This window comes from Xyrauchen texanus, chromosome 21 (genome assembly GCF_025860055.1).
Source record: "Xyrauchen texanus isolate HMW12.3.18 chromosome 21, RBS_HiC_50CHRs, whole genome shotgun sequence".
Lineage (NCBI taxonomy): Eukaryota > Metazoa > Chordata > Actinopteri > Cypriniformes > Catostomidae > Xyrauchen > Xyrauchen texanus.
The window spans coordinates 32,711,547-32,720,998 of NC_068296.1; the positions used below are offsets into that span (position 1 = coordinate 32,711,547).

The following is a 9,452-nucleotide window of genomic DNA, read 5'->3' on the forward strand; positions in this document are numbered from 1 at the left end:
TATATATATATATATATATATATATATATATATATACACACACACACACTGATCAGCCACAACATTAAAATCACCTGCCTTACTGTATATTTTGTAGGTTTTGCAACCAAAAGAGCGCCAACCTTCATCTCAGTATAGCATTCTGAGATGACATTCTTCTCAAAATTGTACAGAGTGGTTACCCGAGTTACCATAGACTTTGTCAGTTCGAACCAGTCTGGCCATTCTCTGTTGACCTCTCTCATTAACAAGGCATTTCCGTCCACATAACTGCTGCACACTTGATGTTTTTGGCACCATTTGGAGTAAATTCTAGAGACTTGTGTGTGAAAATCCCAGGAGATCAGCAGTTATAGAAATACTCAAACCAGCCTGTCTGGCACCAACAACTGACAACGTCTACGGTAACTCAGATAACCGCTCTGTACAATTGTGGTGTGAAGAACAGCATCTCAGAATGCTATGCAGGTTGGCGCTGTTTTGGCGGCACGAGGGGAACCTACACAATATTAGGCAGGTGGTTTTAATGTTGTGGCTGATCAGTGTGTATATATATATGAGAGAGAGAGAGATTGCTGTAAATACGATGCAATTTGTGCTTGTTTGCAACTGTTCTATATAATGTGTTTTATTAGAAATCTAATAACATAAGAAAAAAAAAACCTGTTCAGCAACTTTGTGTTTGCCTTGTTTGATGTTTGTTTTGTGTGGGGGGAGGGGGCATATTGACTAATGATCACATTACAAAAAAATAATAACTCCATTAGATAATTTTATTATTTCAGAACCATTTGCTATTTAACATTTACTGTACTCTGGACAAGACCACACTTTAAACACAATGCAAAAGTAGATGTAGACCGATATATCGGTTTTACAGATTTATCTGTGCCAATAGTTGATTTTTGGAACTATCGGTTATCTGCAAAAATCTATACCGATAGTTTTAATCTAGTGAATGTAGGCTATAAATATTATCTGCCTTTTCCACCACCTTAGTTATCGGTTTGGCAAAATCCACTATCGGTCGACCTCTAATGCAAAGCACTATAGTGGGTTAGGCATAATGCAAAATCTTAGTTTTGTTTATTATTGCAGTTCAACCTGGCCCCAAAAAGTATTTGGATACTTGAGCAACACTTAAAAAGATTTTTTTTTTTCTCAGAACTATCTTTTTTAGCCATTTTTACAATTAATTTTAACCAACTGGGCAATGTCATTTTAAGTAGATGTATAAAGTCAGTGCCCCACAAATTCACACGTGTATTCGCAGAGTAACCACAGGTGTGGTGCATCATTAACTGGACATGTTCCAAGATTTGACAACCAGAAATATCATTTAAAACTTAAACACAATATATTGCATAAAAGTGTTACCGCAACTATCTTTAAAGTGATTGCCTCTTGAAATGTTGTCAACTAATGAAAATACATTCAATACAAGTTATTTTAAACTTTTAGGTTTTATGTTAAATATTTAGTTTAAAAGGTTTGCTTGTGCTGACATTTTTTTAAGCTAAATTCCACTTGATTTAATGTTTTCCTATTTAGTGCTATGACCTTTAAACAATTGTAAGTGTAGTTTAATTGTGCAAATCATTTTGGGGTATGTAGATCACCACTAAAACTTATTTTTTGTTTAATGATTAGCAGTCATTTTAAAAACTTCAACTGTTGTGTTGGTAACAACCTCTGAGACTGACACTCTACCAAGACTTTCAGCTCTAAGCCCTGGCAGGCATACGTACACACACTTCCTTTTTGCTAGCAACTGCAGGAGGTCTCTCCGGAAACATACTCCTATGAAGGCATACATGATTGGATTCAGCCAACAATGGGTAAAGCCAATGCGCACTGTCATTATCGGTGCCTGTTCCAGTGTGGAGCGATTGTGGCAGCTCTGTTCAGGCATAGCAGCCAGTACCACCAGGTTATCCATTAGAACGGTAATGTTATAGGGCAGCCAGCACAGGCAGAAAACCAGCAAGGCCAGCTGAATGGCCCCCTGCTTTTCCAGACTCCACTGGCTTTGGCAAAGCTTGAGGATTACGGTGGTGTTGCAGTACCCCATGATGACCAAAGTCAGGAAGAAGAGGTGTAGGAGGAACTGGTTGATCAGCATCCAGTTGTTTGCATGGATGCCATGGTTGTTATAAGAGCAATAGAGCTAGTCAGTTTTGTTCTGATCTACCTCCATGGACAGGAACACCATGTTGGGCATGAACACAGATAGGTAGAGGAGCCAGAGCAGACTGGTCTGGAGGGTTGGGACCGCATGTGAGATGGTGATCAAAGCTGATACATGCCAATAGCAGACTCCCACACACTAGATTTAGGCTATTAATAAGGCCCAATAGCTTGCAAAAAAAAAAAAAAAAACTAAAAAAGCCATCCAGCCAGCCTCTGAGTCTGCAAATGGTAACATGAATATTTCTCCTGTCAAGCTCAGGAGAAACACCACATCATACACAAGGGGCTGGAACATGGTGTGAAAAAGGTGCAGTGGGTTTTATGCTGTTGTCACAGGTGTACTGTACCTCATCCAAAGGATCCTCTGTCATATTTTCATTGTCAAAAAGGCCATCTATATTCTAATAGAGAAAATATTTACAAGTTAGATATGATCAGCAAGATTAATCACCCTTTTGTCTAATTTTCCCAGATAGTGAACGTACTTCTTCAAGATGTTTAGATCTTGTCATCTGGAAAGCATCACTACATAATTAACATCTGCTAAACATCTTAAAAAGATCAGATTCACAAACATTCTTAAGTTTCTCAAAGACATCTGCTGAATGACGTATTGCAGATGAGCAAACAACATAAGTGATATGTCTTACGTCTTACAGACATCAAAGAGACATCTGAGTGATGAACATGTGCTATCAGCGTTTTCAGATCCTGCAATGTTTACAATGGATATTCTGCAATAGATCAATCAAAATGACAATGTCATTAAATCGCAAATTAAATTTGTACATACTTTACTGTAAATTCTTGCTAATGAAAGCACATACAAGGTATTGCCTAATTATTTACCATTTCAATTTGATTTAACCATAAACAACTGCAGCACTATGTTGTAATGATATTTAGGTAAATGTCTCACTTTTTTTCTTGTCTGTATTTACATTTTATTTATAATATTAATATTATACATACTTGAATAAATAAATGTAATAATAAAAAAAGAATAAAGGAATAAATGTCTTGATAAAACAAATATAATTAGTTTTTAATAAAATGTATTCCTGAATTTATTATTTTCTATATTTATTTGTAACTTTTTTTTATTCATTTATTTTGCATTGATTTAAAAAAAAATATTTATGTGTTCATTAATTTTTTATATTTATTTATTCCCACATATATGTATTTCCATACTTATATATTCCCATATATATTTAATTATTTATACATGTATTTATTTTTACTTTTCTGTGTGCAACATGGAAATGAGGGAGGCGGTCCTTGCGTAGCTCCAGTGCATCATTGGTTGAGAGCTCAATGGTACTTATCGAAAGCAAAGAAGATGGACATCCCACCATAGCACCCTCTGACTCGGGAAAAGTTTTGCAGACAGTCTAACAATCCAGGATGTGCTTCGACCTTCAAGCATACAGCTCTCCTAAACCATCAATAAGCACCTCTACTCTTAGTTATTTAATGCGTGGTTATCGACTTCATTCGCTAAGTTGCGCAACTCTCTAGATATGAAGCGTCAGCTATAGTTTTTTTTATTGCGGAACTTATATATACACATACATACATAAACGATCAGGGAAATGAAGCATGATTGTATCTTTTACAATGAACAATCATAACAACAGAAAACAATAATATGGATTTGCGGACATCAAAATATGAAGTTATATACACAGAAGAAAAAAAAAGAGAAAAGCAAGGTTAAATCATATAATTTATTAAACTTGCTAATTTTGTGGTTTTGTTGAAGAAACAGCTACCCATTTATTTTTTGATTGTAGTATAACCAATAAATCTTGGATTGACGTACGCTCTTATGTTTTTAGCCCCACAAATAGCTATAGTTTACACGATATGGCCATGACCTAACGTCATATCAAAACAAGTCAAGAGTAATCGAGCACATGCTGATTGATCTATGATAAACCAATGGTAAACAGGACCAGCCCACATAATTATCATACAAGAGACAGAAATGTAAGAATAAACATAAAAATAAATACACGTGGGAATATTTAAATATGGAAATAAATACAGGTGGGAATAAATAAATGTAAAAATAAATGAATGCATAATTAAATAATAATAAAAAAATGAAAGAATAAAAAGTTTTAAAGAATACAACTAAAAAGAGAAAATTATAAATTAAGGGTAAAAAACGTCTACAAAAATAAATTCAGAAATAACTTTAATTAAAAACGAATTATATTTGTTTTATCAAGACATTTATTCCTTTATTTATTTTCTTATTATTACATTTATTTATTTATTATTTTTGCAGGTTTTGTCCTCCATATAGCAGCGGCTCGACTTCATGGCTCTCAGCCACACCATCCCATTAATTTTCAATGAGAGCACAGCGACTTCCGGCGACCGTTGGTGACTAGATGTGGGCTTGTCCAGCGACGCGACAAAGTTGAGACAAGTGTCGGTACACGCATAGACATATATTTATTATGTCTATGGGTACACGATCCGTTCCACCTGCAAGATCCGTGTACCGACAAGAAGTTCAACTTTATTCAAATGAAGAGCGACTTACGGAAGCGACAGCCAATAGGAGAGAAGACGGGAGAGCTCACGTGATCCTTCTCTCTCTCAGCTACTGCAGTAATGGAAAGATTGATGAAAGGATCATTCTTGCTGTTAGGAATTTTCCAGTGCTCTATGATATGGATATGGTATATCCAGCCGCAGCTCTTGCACCAGCCGGTGGTACTCGCCGTGCTGACTCCGAGATTGAATGGTTTTGTGGACCCAGACAGACCCGCGTTTGCGTTTTCGCCGCAGATTTCTCACTCATCTTTACTGGCAACCAGTAGCGGGAACGCCCACTAGCGACTTCACCGCCAGCCACTGTCGACCGCAGTGTGTACGCGGACAGCGCCCGTTCCTACGCATTCTGGCGGTTGGTAGCGAGCCCCTCCGACCCTGGTAGCGGCTCCCTCCGCATCAAGGCAGATGGCAGCGACTTCTCCGTTCCCCCGGTGAACGACCATGGCTGCTCCTTTGAGCGAACGGCAGTGGCGTGGACTCAATGACAGCACATCCCTCCTCCCTTCCGGGTTTTGGCACCAATGTAACAGAGGTGTTAAAATGGAAGAGGAGGAGGCGGGAACCGAACGAACCATCAAAGTAATATTTAATAAAAAATTATAACATAAATACAACAACATAAACACACACACACACAAACATCAGCTGTGTGTGGCGCTCTCTCTCTCTCTTTCTCAATTTTCAATTTAAAAGTACTTTATTGGCATGATTGTGTTTACATACAATATTGCCAAAGCATTAATAAACAGATAATGACAAGACAAATAACAATAATAAAATAGTAACAAATAACAATAAAGATAGAATTAAAATAAGGTGCCAGGTAATGAATCAAATAAAATAAAAAACTAGCATAACAATAGACACTACAATATAAAATAAAATATGCATTTTACAGGACATTATGAACAGAAGAAAATAAAAGTACAGTGAATTAAGTACATTAAGGCAGTAATTGGTTTCTGAGGGTGTGCAGCTCAAAAAGGAATTTTGCTGCAACTGGTGCATGATGGTCCTCCCCCAGTAACACCAGCATCTGATCTGTTTCTGCCAAACTGGAAAACTGTGGCATGAGGTTTGAGAGTTTGTGGAGGTATTTCTCTCTCACCTCTGTAAATTTCTCACAGTGAAGGAGAAAGTGTGTCTCTTTCTCGACCTCACCCCTGTCACAGTGAGCACAGACTCGTTCTTCCTTTGGAAGCCATGTTTGTCTGTGTCGGCCTTTTCGAGTCTGTATTTGGTGAGGATACGTCTCTGTTTTGGATCTCTTACAGTGTGCAGATATTCTGCCAGATTATATGTTTGCTTTGGTTTTTACTTTCATTTTCCCAATGGTCCAAATATGAATTTTTGCTTTCTTTTATGATTTGGTTTAGTTCAGCAGTGCTGGTCTGAAACTAGTGTTTGTTAGTGGGTTTGTGAGTTTCAGAATCAGCTTACAAAGGGGACTGGTTTTAGGCTTCAGCTCTTGGGTTTTAAGGGCTTCAGGTTGCAGTGTTGTAAGGTGTTATTCTCTGAGAATGTTTCTACAGAATTCTGCATGTAGTGATTCATTCTCTCTCTCTCTCTCTCTCTCTCTCTCTCTCTCTCTCTCTCTCTCTCTCTCTCTCTCTCTCTCTCATCTGGCTGCCTTTATCCCTCTCCTTGGCTGATTAGCCCGTTTGGGGGGCAGGTGTGCTTAGTCACGGCCAGGCCCCGCCCACCTCATCATCACACAAAGATCCGCAGACAAATATAGGAGCTTTGGAATACTCACTTCAAAAGTGACTTTATTTGTTATTTGATCCATGTTCGTCTTGATACATATAATCCATGCAATTGTCTCAGAAGTGTGTCCACTCCAGTAATAAGTGAAATAAGAGGTGCCTCAGTGGTGAAACCACTCTGAATAACCGACCGAAGTCTTGAAACACACCCCTTTAAAAATCAACTCTCAAGGACTCACGCTCACCTTATTTGAATTATTTACAAAAGAAAGAAAGAATGTAGCCCACACATTTCCTTTACAGAACAAACTCTCCTCCCCCACTATCCTGCAAATCAAGTCACAATTATACTATACTTGGTAGGATTTGCACCCCTATGACACTCTGATTTGATATGCTTTAATTAACCTGATCTAAATGACTTGCATAATTTTTGCAGCTAGGAAGGTGGTTTTCTTTTTAACATTTGGCTGACAATAACTTAGCACCTTTTGTTCTCAGCAGCCTGTTCTGGTTACTTATAACTGTAACACAGAGTACCACAGAGATTTACAACCTATGCAAAATCACCACTTTTTAAAAGATCACTTTGGAAAGAAAGTATTTGGCATTAAGTAGGCTACATAAACGTAACAATAAAATGTGATGTAAATGCAATTGCCTATGACACTTGGAAATCAGCCAACCATGTTTCAAGAAAATACTGACACAGGTTATGTCTTGTTGAAAATGCTGGGGTTGTATTAAGTTTCATTTTTCATATGCGTCACATGTGAAATTCAAACTATGATTACTTGTTACTTCTCTCTTATGTTGGGCCCTGTATACTAAATTATCTGGAACACTTTGAATGATGTGGTGGCAAATTATTACACATACATTTGGGGGAATTGGGAATTTAAGAATAGTTATATTTGGTTTAACAGTAAACAGCAATAACACAGAAAACAAAAATGTCATGTAAGACACACAAACACTATCATACTCTCTCACACGCACTATCAAACTTTCTCTCACACACACTATCAAAGCATTCACACACACACTATCATACTCTCACACGCACTATCATACTCTCACATGCACCATCAAAGCATTCACACGCACACTATCATACTCTCACATGCACCATCAAACTTTCTCTCACACACACTATCAAAGCATTCACACGCGCACTATCATACTCTCACACGCACTATCAAATCATTAACATACACACTATCAAACTTTCTCTCACACGCAATATCAAACATTCACACACACTATCATACTCTCACACGCACTCTATCATACTCTCACACGCACTATCAAACTTTCTCTCACACACACTATCAAAGCATTCACACGCACACAATCATACTCTCACATGCACCATCAAAGCATTCACACGCACACTATCATACTCTCACATGCACCATCAAAGCATTCACACGCACACAATCATACTCTCACATGCACCATTAAAGCATTCACACGCACACAATCATACTCTCACATGCACTATCAAACTTTCTCTCACACACACACTATCAAAGCATTCACACGCACACTATCATACACTGACACGCACTATCAAAGCATTCACACGCACACTATCATACTCTGACACGCACTATCAAACTTTCTCTCACACGCATTCACACACACATTATCAAACTTTCTCTCACACGCACTATCAAACTTTCTCTCACACACACTATCAAAGCATTCACACGCACACAATCATACTCTCACATGCACCATCAAAGCATTCACACGCACACTATCATACTCTCACATGCACCATCAAAGCATTCACACGCACACAATCATACTCTCACATGCACCATTAAAGCATTCACACGCACACAATCATACTCTCACATGCACTATCAAACTTTCTCTCACACACACACTATCAAAGCATTCACACGCACACTATCATACACTGACACGCACTATCAAAGCATTCACACGCACACTATCATACTCTGACACGCACTATCAAACTTTCTCTCACACGCATTCACACACACATTATCAAACTTTCTCTCACACGCACTTTTAAACTTTCTCTCACATGCACTATCAAAGCATTCACACACACATTATCATACTCTCACACGCACTATCAAACTTTCTCTCACACGCACTATCAAAGCATTTACAAAGCACTCTATCATACTCTCACACGCACTCTATCATACTCTCACACGCACTCTATCATACTGTCACACGCACTATCAAAGCATTCACACGCACACTATCATACTCTCACACGCACTATCAAAGCATTTACCCGCACACTATCATACTCTCACACGCACAAAGCATTCACACGCACACTATCATACTCTCACATGCACTATCAAAGCATTCACGCACACTATCATACTCTCACACGCACTCTATCATACTCTCACACGCACTCTATCATACTCTCACATGCACAAAGCATTTACACGCACACTATCATACTCTCACACTATCATACTCTCACACGCACTATCAAAGCATTCACACGCACCGTCAAAGCACACACGCACACTATCATACTCTCACATGCACACTATCATACTCTCACACTATCATACTCTCACACGCACTATCAAAGCATTCACACACGCACTATCAAAGCATTCACACGCACACTATCATACTCTCACACGCACTATCATACTCTCACACTATCATACTCTCACACGCACCATCAAAGCACACACGCACACTATCATACTCTCACACGCACCATCAAAGCATTCACACGCACACTATCATACTCTCACACTATCATACTCTCACACGCACTATCAAAGCATTCACACGCACACTATCATACTCTCACATGCACTATCAAAGCATTCACACGCACACTATCATACTCTCACATGCACTATCAAAGCATTCACACGCACACTATCATACTCTCACACTATCATGCTCTCACACGCACACTATCATACTCTCACACTATCATACTCTCACATGCACTATCAAAGCATTCAC

General features: G+C 38.4%; 1 pseudogene; it reads right to left on the reverse strand.

The window, feature by feature from the left end:
* Nucleotides 1–41: 41 nt before the first annotated feature.
* Nucleotides 42–4,486, reverse strand: LOC127661585 (C-X-C chemokine receptor type 5-like; annotated as a pseudogene).
* Between the last annotated feature and the right edge of the window lie 4,966 nt (nt 4,487–9,452).